This window comes from Cricetulus griseus, chromosome 2, assembly GCF_003668045.3.
Source record: "Cricetulus griseus strain 17A/GY chromosome 2, alternate assembly CriGri-PICRH-1.0, whole genome shotgun sequence".
Taxonomy (NCBI): domain Eukaryota; kingdom Metazoa; phylum Chordata; class Mammalia; order Rodentia; family Cricetidae; genus Cricetulus; species Cricetulus griseus.
In genome coordinates, this window is record NC_048595.1 from 453,314,430 (window position 1) to 453,334,568 (window position 20,139).

The following is a 20,139-nucleotide window of genomic DNA, read 5'->3' on the forward strand; positions in this document are numbered from 1 at the left end:
TGCTGGGATTAAAGGCGTGTGCCACCACTGCCCAGCACAATATTGTGATTTTTAAACACTCAGCGAGTGAGTGTGAACCCGTTCCCTCCTCCGTTATACACACCCAAGGAAAGCTTGCTTTCAGTTGGTGTTTTGGCATTTTTTTTAATGCCTATTAAATTTACCATTGAAGCCATTTAGACCTGAAGTCTTTGTTTGTAGGAGGATTTAACTACAGATTCCATTTTCTAATAGATTTAATGCAACTTCAATCACAATCTCAACAGGATGTTTCTGGTAGAGATCCACAAATTGAGAAAAAAATTTGTATGCAAAAACATAGGACTGACAATAGTAACATTAACTTTGAATGAAGAACAAATTGCACTGCTCTCACTGTGTGTTTCAAAGCCCTGCTTCCCAGTAACATTAATCACGACCATGTGACTGGTAGATTGATTAGAGTCCAGAAATAGGTCCACACACATGCACGGGCCCAATTGAGTTTCCAGTGATGATGTCATGAACTCATTACAGAAACAACAGCCTACCAGTAAATGATGCCAGCAACTAAACATCCATTCGCAAAGAAATAAAAGTCCTGCAAACAGCAGTTCTTGCCTCATTGGTACAAATCAGCTCACAATGGCTTCTAGATATAAATGTAAAAACTTTAACTGAACGATTTTCTAGCAGATAACATAGGAGACAGCAGGAAATACTGATTGAGAAATGAGCACCAAATAAATGACATATTCCAAAACACACAAAGAACCCTAGAATTCAATACTCACAGAAAATATGAGCAAAATACTTGAAGAGATACCAATGACAAGACCCACAAAATGTGTAGCCTCAATAGTCATTAAGGAAGTAAAGTATGCACCCATCTTGGAGTTTCTACCGCTGGGATGAAATACTATGACCAAAGACAACTTGGGGAGGAAAGGGTTTGTTTGGCTTATACAGGTAACAGTGAGGGAAGTCAGGACAGGAACCCCAGCAGGAAGTCAGGACAGTCCACGGAGGAGTGCTGCTTGCTGCTTCCTGGCTTGCTCCTCATGGCTTGCTGAGCCTGCTTTTTGTATAGAACCTAGAACCACCAGGCCATGGGTATCCCCCCACCCACAATAGGCTGGACCACCCCCCACCAATCACTTAAAAAAGATGCCTATATGACATTAATTAAGAAAATGGCCTGCCTACAGCCCAATCTGGAGGCATTTTCTCAATTGAGGTTCCCTCCTTTCAGATATCTTTAGCTTGTGTCAAGTTGACCTAAAAGTAGTTAACACAACACCTATAAGATACTGTTTAAAAATCCCAGGATCAGTGAGGTGGCTCAGCAGGAAAAAAAAAAATCACTTGCCTGACAACCTGAATCCAGTCTTAAAACCCACATAAATATAGCAGGAAATAAGCAACTCCTAAAAGCTGGCCTCTGGCCTCCACATATGTGCCATGGCATGTCTCCACCCCATCAAACAGACGCGCACACATACACACACACACACACACACACACACACACACACACACACACACACACAATCTAATACTCCAATAGGAAGTTTAAAGTATTAATAGGAATTTTTAACAACTGAAAATTGTGAATATTGCTATCAACAATGAAAATTAGTGCACCACATTAGAAAATGTTAAAATTACACATATCATAATTTTCAGCAATGATGAATACCCCTAAGATATTTATTTACTCAAGAGAAATGAAGTTGTATACTTCCTTAAAGTCATACTGAAAAGTCATACACCTGTATTCATACAAATGAAAACCAGAAGCAGCTGTAATGTCCGTCTGAAGCCGAATGGGGACGTGATGCATTTGTGCACTGGGATACTGCTCTGTACTAGACGGCACTGCATAGGGTGCACACACGCACGGATGACTCTAGAGCATTGTGCTAAGTGAGAGAAGCAAAGAAAACAAGACATAAGTACAGGAGGGAAAGAGGGGAGGGAGGAAGGGGGGAGGAGCGTGGCGTGAGAAAAATTCCAAGTAAGGAGAATACTTTACACGGCATGAAGTATTGGTTATGTAACTATGTATTTGTCAAAAGTAATTAAAGTATACATCTAGGAAGGGAAGATGATCTTGCTGCATGTAAACTGTTGTCACCATGCATAAAACATTGCTGAAGACAGTAAGGTCTACAGAGTGGTCAGGGAAGAGATGCACCTCATGGTTTCGAACAGTGTAGCCCAATGCGAGGTGCTCAGTAGAGACAGATGATGCCCTCTGGGAAGAAGCAGGAGAGCTGTGTCTGTCGGGTCTGTCTGTCAGGGCTGTCTGTCTGTTGGGGCTGTCTGTCTGTCGGGGCTGTCTGTCTGTCGGGGCTGTCTGATCTGTTTTATGTATCTTACAGCTGCTATGAGGAGATCATTAGATGTTAGGCACAAAGGAAGCAAGGAGCACCTCAGGACACCGAGGGAGCACATCAATACTGCAGGAGCACCTCAGAACACTGTGGGAGCACTGAATTTGAAGAGGCACAGTAAATGTGGAGGGAAGTGCTGGATCTGGTATCAGTCCAATGACAAAGCTGACAAACACTGCCTGGCTGGCCTCTACAGCTCAGGGATCCCCACATATCCAGAGCTCCATGGGGGGGGCAAAGACTCTCTTTAGTTCCTCCCCCAAGTGTTGTTCACTCAGTGGAAAGCAGGGAGCAGACACCAAGACCCAGGGCTTCTTGGTTTACCATTATTTAGAGTAAGCTAGCATCTGAGCTTTACTAAAATCATTACAGCTTCTCAGAAGTCTGGGCCTCATCAGAATCTTTCAAACACCTTTACAATTTTTCTCAAGAAAGTACGAAGCCGTTGTTCTGGTCCCAGTGACACCTACCCCCGGCAAGCCTCGTGCCATCTCCAGGGTGAGGGACAGGTGCTTGAGCACCTTGTACTGCAGCAGTGGCAAGCAGACACAGACGGGCTGCAAGTCCCTATGTGGACATAGCAGCCAGTTCTCAGACAGACCTGATGGCGCTGTCCTGAGATGCTGCCAGCTGCGTGCTGGGCACAAGTCAGAGGCAACAAAAGCACCACTTGCAACTTAGCTGCTGGAGTGGCTGTCATTGCAAACTCAGGTCCCTTAATGTGACAGCCTGAAGTGTGCGTGTCCACTGAGGTGGAGCCTCTGGCCTGGCTTGTCTGACCTCTTCCTGTGCTCTGGGCTCAGATGTACCACAGGAGCTGCAGCACCCGCTGCTCCTCCCTGACGTCTGGCTCTCAGGTTCCAGGAACCTGATAGAAAGCGAGAAGTTCTGCATACTAGGTGCGGTGTGCCCAGGGCCCGGCAGGGAGGAGGACAGCCTAGAGACTCTAGGTTCTAGAGATATTGTTCTTGGGGCAGTTTCAGTCAACTACATGACCTCAGCATGTCCTACTTACTAGGGCCACAACATAGAAGGAATGGGGCTAGTATACATCCTTTGTCCTCCAAGGCATCCTAGGGGCTTGTGGCATCGCTTTTATGGCATTGTCCAGAATACTGGTTTGAGAGGCTGCATTCTAAAAGAGGAGCCCCCCCCCCAGGCTACCTGGTCCCTAAACACACACACACACATACACAGACACACCACACCACACACACACACACACATTGACACAGACACACACAGACACACAGACAGACACACACACACACATACACGTACACACCACACACACACACACACACACACACACACACACACACACATTCACACATTCACACACAGACACACACACAGACACACACAAACACACACATAGACAGACACGCAGACACACAGACACACACCCCACACAGACACATCCTGGGCTACTGTAAAGGCACTCTGAGGGCTGGCGGATGGGATAGAGTTGCCGTGGTAGACTGCTTGCCTCGCATGCCTAGGGCCTGAGGCCGGAGTTTGATCCCCAGCAAGGCACACACCCAGTGTGGCGGCACACACCCAGTGTGGCGGCACATGATTGTAATCCCAGTACTCGGCAGGTGGAGGCAGGAAGACCAGGTGGTAATGGTAATGCCAGCCTTCGATACAGAGTAAGTTCAAAGACAGCCTGGACCCCATGACATCCTGTCTCTAAACAAAGCCAGTGAAGACACTCTAGCAACCAGACGTCCCAAACCAACTGGCTTTCAACAAGCACACACCAGCTCTGTCATCGGAAGCCTCAGAGCTGAGGCAAGTCCCATCCATAACAGACCAGGGAGTCGATACTGAGAGTGTGAAAACTGGAAGAGAACCCACGGTAAGGAACAAGAATGACCTCTAGGCTGGCGGGAGAGGGTAGCTGGCTGTTCCCCAGGAAGGACACTCTGGACTGTAGTGCTACAGCCGCAGGTACTGCAACAATGTATTGTATGTGCCAAGCACGAGTCTGGGTGTGTGTCTCCCCAGAGTCTCAAGGTGATGACTCATCCCAGCCACCTCATAATGTGGAGCCCAGAATCCAGCTCTGCCATGCCAGGCCTCAAAACAACAGGAATGTGAGCCAGAGAACAAGAAGTATTTTAAGCCATTCAATGCATGTTCTATTATGTGTCAACACAAACAAATATAAACAGTCATTACAGTGTTTATATAAATATAAACATGTTCCTCCATGTTCCTCTTGCTCTGCTCCCCCTCAATACGCTGGTGTATCTCCTGAGTCACACAAACTCTGAATTCTGCTCTGGGGACTGCAGGGCCCTGAGTCCTCAAATGTTCTAGGTTACACAGGTTTCATTCATGTTGACTCTTGGAGAGGAGCAGGGCAAACAGCCCAGGGCTCTCTTCAACATCCCACACTAACCACTTGTATTTTGTGCCACTCACCATACAGGTGTGGTATCAGAAACATTGCCCTCACTCTCCATGCATTTGGTTTTAGTTTTTAGCTCCTGATTGCCTTTGGGGCCTGGGTGTTTGAAACTTCATTTTAAAACCACATTTCTTCCATATTTTTTTTTCCCACTGCAATAACCCTTGTCTGAGACAAACACTCCCAAGTGGTCCAGGTACTGTCTGAGACGGGGAAAGGGCAGACACAAGAAATACAGGATGGATAGGATGGCATTCAGTGGTATTTTGAAGATATTTACCCGGCAGCATCCAGCCCACATAGGCGGGGCCGGCATCTAGGTGAGACAAGGTGCAGCTGGGTATGGTTTTTCTCTTGCTGTTTCCCAACTCTGTAACACCTTCATCTGAATCGTCCCTGCCTCCCGCTCACGCCCGGGATCCTCCTGCAGTCGGCTGCTTTCCCACCCCACCCCCTTCCTCCCAGGTCCTGTCTGTGGCCCTCTGGGAGTCTTACACAGGACTCTTGGTTGGGGAACGCTTCTCTCCACCAAGTGCACAGCTACCACAGTATTTTTTAACCTTAACCTTCTAAGCCTGAATAACTAAGTTCTGTGGTCCACTTCTTTCTGTAGTTCCCCCAAATAAACCTGAGCAAAACCCAGAGGAAGGGGGAAAAAAAAAAAAAAACCATTTTCAAGCAGCTCACGCGCAGTGGCCTCTGCTGTATGCACCAGCTTGTCAGTGCCACGTGGCTCCTTTCAAAGCGGAGGGTCCCAGTCAAGTCCCACTGTCTACAGCAGGGCAGACCCAAGGCAGTCCAGTCACCGCAGCCAGTGTTCCCTGTAGGGGAGACACAGGGTGTTCTCACTGACACCCCGTGTCAGTGCCCCCAGTCTGTTCTCTTTGGGATTCTCTGAGATTTGGGCACAGGTTCAAATATAAGAGACTTAATGTCTTTGAAGACTTCCTCAAGGGCTACTCTATATTCAGCAAATCTTGCAGCTTGGTTTTTGTACCTAGATTGGTTTTCTAACTGATAACCTAACCAGGTGCTCACACCATTGTCTCTAGATGAGTGAGCAGAAGCCGGGATCAAGAGGCACTGCGGGAGGCAAGGATGGCCCTGGAGGCCATCGGTGTCTGCTTTCACCTCTGGTCCCTTCTTGTCAATGCTTGGAGCTTTGCATTCTGATCTTAAATTGTCTTTGATCTTTATATTGCCCAACTCCATTTTAGGGGCTGTCAAAGAGCACAGACTTCCTTCAGATCAAATGGCCTCAAGTTTCTCTCTGTAGCCAGTGTTGTGCATTTAATCTTCCTTAAAGTGGTAACATGCTACTTTGTAACACCTGCACTCACATAAAAGACAGACAGACAGACAGACAGACAGACAGACAGACACACACACACACACACACACACACACACACACACACACACACGGGAGAGGGAGAGAGAGGGAGAGAGAGAGAAGCATCAAAGTTTTTTTCTGTCTTTCTTCCCATTAAGAAAGAAAGACAAGCAGAGACACTGCTGTCTGTTTAAATTCCCATCTCCTGCTTCGAAAGCCACAGAGGCCTCTCTCCAAACAGGAGCAGCCAGGGCTCTAGGCCTGCCCATTCCTCAGCCATCCAAACCAACATATTCCTGGGGAAGACCGCTAAGGGAATAGAAACAGCTATTGTGTGTCATCTCCGTCCCCATTGTGCTAATACCAGTAACACTGTCAATGGGACAGCCCCTTCTGGGCCTTTTTTCAGTAGCAGTAATTTTATGAAGCATACATACATTTTATTTGACATTATTTCCTAACATTTTTCATATTTTTACATTAGTTTTCAATAAGGCCATTATTTTAATAACTGTGCAGAGGCTCAGTTATATCATAATGCATTTAAAGTCCTCTATTGGTGACATGTGGGAGGCCTCCAACTCTTCTTAGGGTTATAAGCAAAGGAAACTCATTTATAAAGATGGGCTGGATAGTGACAAGCACAGGAGTTCCAAATCTTTTAAACATTTTAACCGAATTAAAATAAACTTTAAATCATTTTTAATATATAAAGAACACATTCACCAGTCCAACATAAAAACAATCAACCCGAATTATACCAGCGCACAGAGTACTTTCTCATCCTTGTTCTGTTTCTGTTTTCATTGCTATGGAGACCTTTTGACATCACTTTAAATATTCACACAGCTTTAAGTATTTACATCTCTAATGCTTCTTGACCCTAGGTTGTGGGGTGGACTGTGTGTGCACCCAGGTCTAGAGGATTTGTTTCATTGACTTCCTCCAGCCTTAGTCACAGGCATAAAATCATGGGCAACTGCCCCTTCTTTGGAACGCCCCATGTCTTTTCAGGGTTCCATCCCAAATAATATTTTCAAGTAGGAGTACAGGAGGGGAGGCAGACTGGAGAAGTACTTTCAGTCACAATTGTTTGTATCCCACACATCCATCCCCCTCCCCACCTCTGGTTTAGCTGGCACTAACTCTAGGACCAAATTCATTTCCCTTCCAGACTCTAAAGACAGCTTTGCAGAGACATCCACCTGAGGCCAAAAGCTGTGTTCCACAGCAGACAATTCCAAACCTCCTTAAGAACCAGGCCCTCACTTTAACACAGTTCCTTGGTCTCAGCATTACTGGCATCTGGGGATCGATAATCCTTCATTGTGTGTTGCTGTCCTGTACATTGAGGGCTGTTTACCAGCATTCTCGTCCTCAACCCATCAAACACCAGGAACACCCTTTTCAATTGTGACAATCAAAAGTGTCTCTAGACATTGTCAAATATCCCCTGCAGGAAAAAATTGCACTCAGTTGAAAAGGACCCGCTCTGTAACAGGGAATAGGGGAAAGCTAAGTTCAGCTAAATAACACCCTGCCAAAGACATCTTCAACTTAACTCACAGAGTCTGTGAATTTGTTACTGTGTGTAACAAAAAACAAAAATAAAATAGAAATAAAAAGAGACTCTGTAATTGACAAGTAAGGCATCATCATGGAAAGATTATTTTGGATTACCTAGTGGGTCCAATCTAATTACCAGGGTTCTTAAAACACAGGAGCCATGATGTAACTAAAACACAGACCCAGAAAGCCTTGAAGACACAAGAAGGGACTGTGAGCCAAGCAACACAACGTACGCTAGAAGCTGGAACAGGTACAGATTCTTCAGGACACTGAGTTTACGTCAAATTGTTGTAAACTCTAATAGGCAGTCAATATAGGGACCATGACCAAAGAAATCCCCAGTTACAGCAATCTGCTGTATACAGAAGTCTTGGTCAGAAGACAGTATTGCATTAAAGATAGAGTGCTGTACTTTACCAGGTAATGCCATTTACGGTGATGGAGACCAGGAAGTGGTTTCCCATGGAGAAGGGAAAATTAGCCGGTGGATTCCCCAGGCATTTCTGAGACATTCTAGATCTCATTCTGTATGGTGGCTAACTAGCTGTACACCATGCCCAAACTGTCACTGAGAATTTAGTACATGGGTGCTATCGTATGTAACTTATGCCTCTAGTATAGCTGCGCTGGCTTAGTCTTACAACCATTCAACACAAGCTGTAGTTACCTGAAAGGAGGGACCCTCAATTGAGAAAACGCCTCCATACGATCCAGCTGTAAGGCATTGTCTTAATTAGAATTGATGGGGCGGGCCCAGCCCATGGTGAGTGGCGTCATCCCTGGGCTGCTGGTCCTGGGTTCTATAAGAAAGCAGGCTGAGCAAGCCATGAGAGCAAGCCAGTAAGCAGCTCCTGAGTCCAGGTTCCTGCCCTGTTTGAGTTCCTGTCCTGACTTCCTTTGATGATGAACAGCGATGTGGAGCTGAATAAACCCTTTCCTCCCAGTTTGCTTTTTGGTCATGGTGTTTTGTGGCAGCAATAGAAACCCTAACTAACACAAGTTTGTACCAGGAACGGGGCATTGCTATGACAAATCTGACCATGGAAGAACTTTGGAAGTTTGAGCTAGAAGAGCCATGAAGCATTGAGAGTTCAGTGAGCCATTCTTTAGAAGCTTGGAAGATGAGCATGTTAAGAGCAATGCAGAAGTTAGAGGCCTGGCTCGTGATTTTCAGAGGGAAGTTTAAAGACTATCAGGGCTGTATCCTATTTTGAATAAAGATTCTGTTGTTTCTGTCAGCTGGGGCTGAAGAATCAGCTGTGATTAACAAGAGACTGGCAACATTGAAATGAAATCTTTTCATTACCGAGGGCAATGATGCTGGTTAAGCTAGAGCTAAGAAATTAGCAGTGATTAAGAAGAGACCAGCAGCACTGAGGTGAAATCTTCTAGGAAGTGTTTGCTCGGGGTCAGCACACACACAAGCTATGCTCCAGAAGCAGCCAAGACCTGTACTTTGTGCTGGCAGCTTAGCTTGGTGCTGGTTTTGAAGGAGTCATGGAGAGCAGCTGAGGCTTGGCCCTGTGAGAGGCCAGGAGAGGCCATTGGTGAAGATGCAGCCTCAGTGGCAGCCTCAGTGGCAGCTGAAGGCGCCATGCAAACAAGTTGAGGCTCGGCACCATGAAGAGAGCTCATGAGAGACAGTTGGTGATGGACCTCATCCAACAAGGACACACCTACTAACCCAAATAGTTCCACCAACTAGGGACCAAGTATTCAAACAAATGGGCCTTCATTATCAGTCAAACCACATTCCACTCCCTCCCTCCCAGGGACATAACATGACATAAAATGTGTTTAGTCCAGCTCCAGAAGTCCCACTATTCTTTCAGTCTCAACACAATTTAAAAATCCAAAGTCAAAAGTCCCACTATTCTTTCAGTCTCAACACAGTTTAAAAGTCCAAAGTCTCTTCTGAGACTCAGAGTACTCCCTTATTATAGCCCCATTAAAATCAAAATAAAAAGGCACAAAATAAAAAATCTAAAGGCACAGAACATATATTACCATCCCAAAATGGAGGGATGGGGACATAGAGAGAAAACACTGGGCCAAAGCCAAGACCTAAACGCAGCAGGGCCCTCCAAATTCTGTAGCTCCGTGTCTGATATCACAGTGTCTGACAGCTCCAGCCTCCCTTCAGGTTTTGTTGGCTACAATGTGTTTCTCCCTCTTGGGTTGGGATCCATTCCCCATCAGAGCTTCACACAATGGCCTCTCAGGGCCTCCATGTAGGGTCTCAGTTGCCACACACTGGCCCCAACAACTCTCTTTAATCACAGAGGAAGATTCCACAACTCCTTTCCTTATGTATCCTTCATGATTCCAAAACCAGAAAGAGCTGCCAAGTGGGGTTGCTCACATTGTATAGGCTTCCCTTTGCCTTTCAGGACCAGAAAGTTCCTCAGGCATTTTCTTTTCACAAGTTGGAAGTTTAGATGCATGGGGGTCTCACCCTGAGGACACACTGCCCTTCATTCCATTTCCCATGGGTCTCTCCTGTCTTTTTAGTACAAGCATTGGCTACAACATTAAATTTCCCAGGGTTCTTTTTGGCTCTACACGATACACTTTGTATTTCTTTGTGCCTTACATGCTCTTTTTCATTATAGACCAACAAAAAAGTAATTACTAGTAACCATGCAACAGAGCCAATATTAGGCTGTCTTGAAATCTGTTCCCCCTATTAATCTGTTGTTTTTCAGTTTGCCTCAGGCAAATTTTTAGGACAAAGGCAGAAAGCACCACATTATTTGCCAAAGTATCACAAAAATATTCTCTAGCCCAGTTGCTAATACTGTTTCTCTCTGAAACCTCTCGAGCTGGTCCTCCAGAGCCCACACTGCTCTCGGTACTGCTGTCCTCCATACTAGGATGGCCTATTAATCCCATTTAAAGTTGTCAACCACTTTTCTAGACAAAACTCCCAAAGCTTTCCATGTTCCCCACTGAAAACAGCATAGTCAGGCCTGCCAAGACAAAACCCCAACTCACCACACTGAGTTCAGTCTTCAGTATCTTTCTATTGCTGAGATAAGACAGCATGACCATAGCAATTTATAAAAGAAAAAGCTTATTGGGGGCTTACAGTTTCAAAGGGTTAAGAGTCTATGATTATCAAGGTAGGGAGCACCCATAATTCTCTGTTAAGGGCAATATTCATGACTGCTTTAAGACAACAGATGCTGGCAACAGCAGAGAAAGTGAGTGGGAAGAAGGAAACTGAAACAAGAGGGATGGGTTGGACAGATTTCTGATCTGATTTGAGGCTCACTCTAAGAGGGGAATCCATACCCAGTACTGTAAACTCACTAAAAAGAACCTATAGTGCGGAAAGTCACTGTCCCCAAGAGGGGACTTAATTCTGTTGCTTATTTAAATTGATGTAACACCAAACCACCTTCTAAATAGATATCTTTATAGCCACAGCCAATCACCACTGTGTTAGTCAGACAGCCCTGTCTCTCTAATGCACTGCAGTGAATGAAGAGACTCGGCTGTACACGGCCCTAAGAATAAGTGACAGTTGAGTGCTCAGCTCGGAAACCCCATCTTGTGGGCAAGACAAAAATGCTTCTAACATGAAGTTTCAACATTTGCAGATGACTGTCCCGAGTCCACACAAGAATGGGTCCATGGACAGCCAGGCATAGGTGGGGGAGGTCTCTGGGGTCCCACTCCTCAGTGCTCAACTGTTTGCTACTGATAAAGACAGAGGTTTCCTTCAGAGGTATTGCCGTGATGACCGTACCAGGTTCCAATGGGTACTTCCAATCCAGTGGTCACACTGATGGGCCTGGCAAAACTAAACGAGCCACAAAATAAAAGCAATCATCATGAATACAGAAGAGGTCCAGGTAGGCAGGAGAAGCTGATAGTGGGAGGAGACTAAAACAGGGTATGGGGAGAGAATGACAGAATGCACTGTGCGCACGTATGAAATTGTCAAAGAACTTACAGGGGGAGGGAGAACTAATTAAGATTTTAAAAGATGGACTGGAAAGTCTTATACTTCTAAGTATGAGGTGAGCGAGTGGCCTCTGTGTGAAAGAAAACACTGCCAAAGAGACACTCAGGAAAATTAGAAACACGAAGAGAGTGCTGTGTGAGTGTGGGCATGACGAGGAGTGTCCAGGCGGACAGGCTGACTTCTGACTTGGGCGAGGATAGCTCCTTCCAAGCCACTGCAGGCAGGTGTCCCTATGTCTGTCCCTGCAGCACTTGAGAGCTGAGAAAACACAACTGATAGAAGGAAAGGAAGGGAAGTGGGTTGTGAGAGCTCTGGGGGATTTTTTTTATTCCCTTCTCACAGTATTATAAATTTTCTAATATAAATGTAAATTTTTAGCAAGAAAAACTGTGTGTGGGGTGTTGTGACTAATTGAATCAGCATGCATTAATTATGCATTAGTGACAATTATGCCACAATTCATCGCAGGCCCCATAAATGAGTCTTCAAGCAGAAGGCAAGTACGGAGTGGAGTGACCCACGATAATGATGTCGATTAAGAGGAGGGGCCCTCAGCACTGCTCTTGTTAGAAATTAATCAGGGGTAAAAGACTCATGATGGACTGTCTGCTGGGGCCGAGGCCACACACACACACACACACACACACACACACACACACACACACACACACAGCCTGACTGCTGGGCACTTCTGTGAAGGAAGGTGAAGGTCTAGATCTGAGAAGTGGGGGGCTTTCCAGGCACACCCCTTCCTCTCTCTCTGCAGCTTGGGGTTTTCATCTGTGTGACGAGGCTAATGCTAACCACACAGAGTAAGGTGATGCTTTACAGCTGGGGTTTCGGAATCACCAAGTTTGCTGTTTTTATTTAATTTTGTTGTTTTAGATACAGTGGTCTCGAACCCACCGTCTTCCTGCTTATGGTTCCCCTGTGCTATCACAGGCATGCACCTCCACTCCTGGATCATTTTGTCTGTTTTTATTCTTGGTGAAATGGGGACTATTCTGAGGACTTTTTCTAGTCCCACTTGAAAAAATATAACTTACTTGGCCAGACAGAGCCAGTGTAGTCATTCTGACTAATTTCACCTATTCTAACCACACGGTGGGACCCTGGGAAACAGGATGGAGTGATCGTATACTTTGTGAAATGGATGAGGACCAAAACAGGAAATTATGCCAAAGCATCACTTTCCGATGATGGCCACACTGATTCACAGGCTGCAGTGCCATTCTGGGAGCCAAAGACCAGTAATTCACTAAGTGTCTGGGCATGTGCCTCTCCCAGTGTAGTTAAGCCTGTGAAGAGCTGCAGGGCTCTTAGGAGAGGGATAGGAGACGGATGGAGAAGATATTCTTATAACTTTATTATCATGCCTTTGCTCCAGTACATACCACATCTGCTCATTTAGAAGGCCCAGGATGGATGAACCATCTTAGATATAGGAATCGGTGAGGGCCCTTGACCAAGTATCTGGTAATATGAATCTGCCATCTGTTTGGGAGGTTCAGAGTGTTTCCAGCTAATTAGCTCAAACAGTGCTGTTGTGGGTTAGCTGTCCATTGTAGTACCGGGAAATTAGGACCACTCGGCCACCAACAAGGAACCAAAGGGCTCACATGAAGCTGTACCATCTATTATCTGCCCATGACAAAAACCATGCCGGCTTTGCCTCTGGTTAAGTACAGCTGCTTGGCCTCTGTCACCTAGGCATGTAAATATCACATTGCACCAAGAACAGAGGGCTGTGAGCTGCCAGGGTTCAAGTGATCTAGCTGCAGAGCCTAAGCAGGTTTACTTGAATGACTTATTGGGGATGCTTGCCAAAGAAGACCAGTGAGGGAGGAGAACAGAGCAGAAGAAAGCCAAGCAGAAGGCAATGTTGATAGGCCCTGGATTGAGCCTGGTGTCCAGAGTGCTAATGTATAGACTGTACTGTAGCGCAGGCCACTCTGAGGCAAGGATACCAGGGATCCAGAGTCCTCTCTTTCTGTCATTGGCTCTGGCTGATGACAGGAGTGACCAGTGACAGGATGTGTTAGGTAAATGCTCCCTCCTTGGTGTACAGCTGTCTGGAGGAAGCAGAAGCTAAGCTAGCATTTGGCAGGCGGGAGCTTGGTGTTCTGGCCTCATGAGGTCATGGACTTAGTGCTGGGCAGAAGTATCTATACACTGATGCGTGCTATGGTGAAGCAGTGTGCTCTCAACTAAGCCTCTTCAGGTATGAGGGCCATGCAAGTCAGTAGCCCATGAAAATGTCCCCCCCAATATTCCTTCCTAAATACTCAGTCTTTGGAGTCTTCCTGCATTGCGCCAAGAATCTCTGATGCCTCGTGTTTCCTCACTGTGGACATCTTGCTAAACGGACAGGAAAGAAATAGGGTGGTAGGGGGCGACAGGGAAGGGTGCTTCAAACAGAGGCAAGAATGACATACAAGACTCAGGTCCAACACAGAGTGTGATGTGTTCAAGGTCATTCAAGTTCAGTGGGACTACCTTAAAGAAAGGAATGAAGAGACAGCTGGGGACAAAGCTTGAGAAGTGGAAGCCATTTAGTTTGTGGCCCATAGGTGCTATAAAAAAACATCTGAAACCACTTGAGAGTTCAGAACATCTAAGCAGTATAGTGACAAGCACATGATTATCAGATCCTATCATCTGTCACCCTGGGGGGGGCAGTAAGGCAGAGAAGGGTGACTGGGGTGGGAGGGGGGCAGTGTGTGGTTGTCCAGGTAGAAGATGAGCAGCTCCTGGGCTAGTGAGGTAGCACTGGGCATAGACACAGCAGACTAGATCCAAAAGGCTGCTAGGAAAATGCTTTTCAAACTATGAGTCTTGATCACTTAGAAACAATAACCTTTATTTTGTGAGTCATGGCGAGAATTTCTCTAATGAAGCCAAACTAAATAAAACTACCAGGAGATGTGACACCAGGGTATTGCTTTGTGCAACATTTGCTTCAGGTGTGTGAGGTGTTCTGCTGCCCTGTAGGAAAGATGCTTCCAGCGAGCCTGGAGTCTGCTGGCTGAGAAGACATGAGGACCAGGCAGGTCCAACCGGCCTAGTGGCTTCCACAGCCCCGGCACTGGGATGGAAACCGCTGCATGAGTATGTAGGAGAGAGCCTGAGCTTTTAGTTTTTGGGGCCATTAGACTCATACCCATGTTAGGAAGAAAGGGCTGACCCTGCTCCCAGGAGGCCTGTTGACAGGACTGAGTCAGTCTCTCTAGCATGTCCTGCTCTTCAGAAAAGACGCTGGGTAAAGATCCTGGGTAAACACCCATTCGGCACAGCCAAGGACATCACAGCCCACATTCTGACTCTGTAAGGGAGCGTGTTGGAGGGATGGGTGGGGGATATCTGTCTCCCTGTGACTCATCGCCTGCTCCCTTTGTGATGGATGGCCTCCACACAGCTCACCATCGATCTCGGGCCTCGCTGAAAAGTGGAACAACGTGGCTGCTACATTTACACGGCGAGCTGACAAGTGTCTGCCACGCAGCAGTGGCCCTGGGACTGCGCCAGCCTCCATCCGCCTTGTCAGCGCATGGCTCAATTCCTCCTGTGCGCACCCTTTGGTAAATTGCCTTTGTCAGCGTCTCCTAGCGGAGGCTGCTTTCTCCATCAATCAGAGCCAATGGCCTGTTAGAATGAAAGATTCCTCCCCAGCCAGCCGAAGCAAAGGACAGCAAGGCCTGAGCGCACCCTATTTGCCACGACGCAGCTACTCAGACACCCACACCCCCCACCTCGAGGCCTCCTGCCTTCCCCACCCCAACCCACCCCAGACCTGGCCTTGCTGTGTTGCTCCCAGGGACCAGGGACGAGTCTCCTGCCTGACAAAATGTAGAGAGAGCATTCCCGTTTATTATCAGATTGACCATCTTCTAATCGTGAGAAAGACAGCATTTTCTTTCTTCTCTGTGCTAGTGTACTAACTCTTTGAGAAACACATGAATACTTGCTTTTTACACTTCCCCCTGCTTTTTTGTTCAGTAAATGAAGGGGTGCAAGGATACCTACTTCATAGGACTGGTGTGAAGACTGAGTGAGTCAGATTGTGAGGTGTCTGCCATCCGGCAAGGGTCACGTGACATATGACATCATCTTTAACTGTAGTTGGTGAAACCTGACATACATAGATGGGCTGGCTCTGGCTATTTAACTTTCAGAGAAACTGAGGCTCAAACAGTTAAGTGTGTGAAGCCTTTAAGTTATATCTGCAATCAGCAGCTGATGCAGCCAGACTGGAACAGACATAGGTGGGCTAAAAACAAAAAAAAAAACAAACAAACAAAAAAAAAAACAAAGCTCATGCTGGGCGTTGGTGGCGCACACCTTTAATCCCAGCACTCTTTAATCCCAGCACTCGGGAGGCAGAGGCAGGTGGATCTCCTTGAGTTCGAGGCCAGCCTGGTCTGCAGAGTGAGTTCTGGGACATCTAGAGCTGTTACAGAGAAACCCTGTCTTGAAAAATCTAATCTTCTCATTTCCCAAAGACCTATGGCATTAGGAAGGGTCTGTAACCTGCATTACTGAAACTATAAGAAAGCATCCAGAGTTTTCTGCCTCCCAAATACTTTGAAAGGCTTCTGCAAGCCAGGCCCTCTTCACTGACCAGAAAAGTCATCTCCCAAACTAAGGAAAACCCCTTGAGGGCATGACCAGCACAGTGCACTCAAAGGCTGCCATTTGCTAGGGGAATGGAAAGAACACAGGGACACTTGCTGTCTTGAGTCACCTGTAAGCAAGTGTACCCTGTGAGAGTTCCTGGCTCAGAGTAAGCTGTGGCTTCCAGGTTGTGTGTCAGACCTTCCCTTCCTACAAGTACCATTGGTATTGGCACCTAGCTCGGTGACAAAGCATGTCACACTGCTCTACCAGAGGGGACACAAATGGCTTGGATTCTGTTCTCTGTCTTGCTGGGGTGGGCTCACTAGGCAGCCCAGCAGTAACTGCTGAGCCGAGTGCATACAAATCTGGCTCCAGAGTCTTCCCCTTGCAGTAGGTGACTTGCTCCTTAGGTTTGCTGAGTTCCCCACTGCCTATACAGACTCAGACTTCCCCCAGTGGACTTCAGACACCCATGGCTACCTTCCTCCCCCTGGAGTGGCCTGCCCATTTCCTCATAGTCCAGAGGCCAGACCCAGCTTCCTGATGGCTCTTGGACAGTGCTATTGGTGCGGAGTCCTGACCCAAGAGTTGGCCAGAGATGGGAGGGCTGATCACTCCTTCCCTACACAGATGGCCAGTGGAGCTCCCTCTGTCTGTAGCTGTCCCCCTCCCCCCATGCTGGAATCAGAGGTCCCCTGTTAAGAGACACTAAGTAGCCTAACTTATGAGCCTTTTCTTATGCATGGGGTGGGTTTTATAAACAAGGTGAAATGGCTCCCCTAGGAGAGGGAATGGAGGCTGTTGTGAGGGCTAGCTTTAAGCCGGTTGCTTTCTACACAATTTTCATGTGCATGCACACGCACAAACTTAGGATGGTTTTCTAGAGAAAGTAATATGTCAAAAGATGTGTCAGTATGGGCACCCAGTATCCTTGTTCTGGGCTGCGCAGGCTAGATCTACAGAGAAAAGACCCTGAAAAACCACTTAACACTGGTGTCAGGAGCCATGGCTAAGCTCCTTACGGTGCCAGGCATGGAGGAGGGGTCCACAGGGAACAGCGTGGGGTGGGGAGGCACAGACTTGAGACTATGCTGTGGGGGCTGTCACCATTTAGCTCTGCTTCTGCATTCTCCACCAGGATTGGGATGAATTTGGGGGCATGGGTGCTATCCCAGGGGGCTGTCTCTGTGGACACAGCTGTTCAAGCATGTACCCTGGCAAAGGTAGATGCCTGAGAAGGTTTCCCAAGTGTTGGCCAAGTCTCTATGTCTTGGGTCAAAATAAAATGTGAACAAAGGTAAAGCAATTAAGTACTGCAGCAGTTTGCATCTGGCTTTAGCAAGTCTCCAAGGGTTCCCATGTTGAAAGCTTATCCCCACTGTGAGGTATTAAGAGAGTGGACACTTCGAAAGGCCTCTGGGAAGTATTTACGATTAAAAGAGTTACCAAGGTAAAGCCTCATGAGGGAGTATAATGAGATGCACAGGGCTCCATTTCCTGTGCCATTTGGGGCCTTGGTCAGCGAGAAAGCCCTCCGCCAAGCACAGGCCCTTGAGTCTCCAGGGCTGTGATGGAAATAAACCTATTTTCTTTATCAAGTTACCTAGCATCAGATATGTTCCCTTTACTCACGCAGAACAGGACGACTATCCACTCAAGGCATTTGAATACTCACAATCTGTCAACCTGGCAATTCTCTCCCAGCTGCATTTAAACAAGGGGGTCGTTTATAGACCCAAATATTATACATGCACTGTTTTCTCAGGGTGCATTAAATTCACAAAAAAACACAACCGTTAAGATCTCATTAACTTCTTTACTTCCCTTTAGCTTTATCTGAAATTTTCGATTACAATGTTATTGTTTGGGGTTTTATCAGTCTTGAACCTGCCTCTTCTCTCAGACCTATTTGGTTTTTATTGTGACAAGATGAGAGTCAGGGACACCTGGGGACTGTCATGATGGCCTTCAGTGCTCTGCATGCCCAATCACTAGCAGCACAGGGCGGGCATGGTGTCCACAGTGCACTGGAGGTCTGCGTCCCCATGGGATGTACTTGGTATCCAGAGAGCACCCGTACCATCCCCTCCCTGCCAAGAGAGATGGATTCTTTATCAATTCAGAGCCAGGCTACTGCTGCAGAAGGAGCAGAAGTGAGAAAGAGGCCCACAAGGTTCTCCCCACATTTCCCACTGCAAATCTCATGGGCTGTTTCAGTGTAGAGGGTGGAGGGTCTCAAAAGCCAGTGTTGATGCTCAGGGTCAGCGATCTCTGACACCCACATCTTCCAGAGAAGGACAGACTTTCCCTGCTTTCTAACAGGAAGCTAATAGCACAGGCTGGTCTGAGATACTGTCAGGCCCATGTTTCTTGATTCTCCTTTCACAACAGCAAGGAAATAGAATCAGCCTAGATGTCCATCAGCAAATGAACAGGCAAAGGAAACACGACGCATATACACAGTGGAATTCCACTCAGCCATCAAGAAAAATGAATTACAAAATTTGAAGGAAAACTGAACTGAAAGACATTCTATTAAGCAAGGTGAGCCAGGCTTGGAAAGACAAGTACATATATTCTCTCTCAGAGGCAATCCCTAGCCACTCACTCTTAAATATTTGTATCTAGATGGGAGAAAAGGCAGGTACAGAGCAAGAGATTTGCCGGGGATGGGGGTAGATTGACAGCAGAGTAGGAACTGAAGAAATCAGGATTAACCCAAATAATGCTAGTTTGCAGGGAAGGCCGGAAGCGCTTCCTTACCCTGGCATCATAAAATGAATAGAGCATGACCCTATAAAGTTTTTCAATCCCAACAGGAAGAGGGTGTGAGGGGCTGCAAAGGACCACATGCTGTATGGCTGGTGCTTCTGGGGCGCTCCTCAGCTCCCTAGCCCACTTCTATTCCTGGAAGTGCTTTTTAAAAACAAACCCAGTGTCTTTAATGAAACAGAATGACATCTCTTCCCCTCCTTTTCCTCTTACCAGCTACTGAACCACAACCCCTCCCATCCCCCACCCCTCTCAAGCTGCTCGTCTCTTTCTCATTATTATTGTTACATTGTATGTATGTATACACTGGTAGTGTATGTATGCTTATAAATGTATGCACAGATATATAGAGAGACAGATGGTAGATAGATGATAGGTAGAAAGATAGATACACACACACACACACACACACACAAACACACACACACACACACACACACACACACACACACACACACACACACACACGCTAGGTCCACTTCGGTTGTCTGTGTGTATATAGTTTCAAGGCTGACTACTCTGCACTGGACACCTAGGTAGGGAGCTCACACCTGGGAGAGGCTAATTCTCCTTCTCCCCGTGGCCATTTGTTTAATCTAGGGTGAGACCTGGTATGGTTTTCTCCCTGCACATCAGCATGTGCATTGAGACTGCCTTTGTTCTAGTCTTTTCTATGCGGCCATTTCTATAAGTCTGTTTCATGGCAGATTTATTGGCATTCTGACTTTTACAGTTTTCCACCCCCTCTTCCTCAATGTTCCCTGAACCAGAGTTACAGAACTTGGATATAGCTGTATTGGGGCCAGGCTCCCCGTGATCTGATTGCTGCATCCTGTCCAGTGTGGTTTTCTGAGGTGGTCTCTTTGCTGTGAAGAGTGGTTTCTTTGATGAGGGCAGTAGCTATGCTCATCCAGGAATGGTGGCTTGCTCACAGAAGCCACTGGCCTCAGGTCTGAAAGGAGGCTTGTCTGTGGGTTTATAAATGACTGTGGGTTGGGGTAACCTGCTTTCCCTTCTTAGAAAGACATCTGTTTCTATTCTATGCCTCGCTCACAAGGCATGACTTTTCTCAATCTCTTCTGGCAGCTGCTA

At 46.7% G+C, this 20,139-nt stretch overlaps 1 long non-coding RNA gene across 1 annotated transcript in view; it reads right to left on the minus strand.

Annotated features, from left to right (window-relative positions):
• LOC103159724 overlaps positions 1–20,139 on the minus strand; it is a 50,988-nt gene that overhangs the window by 30,303 nt on the left and 546 nt on the right. The window lies entirely within an intron of this gene.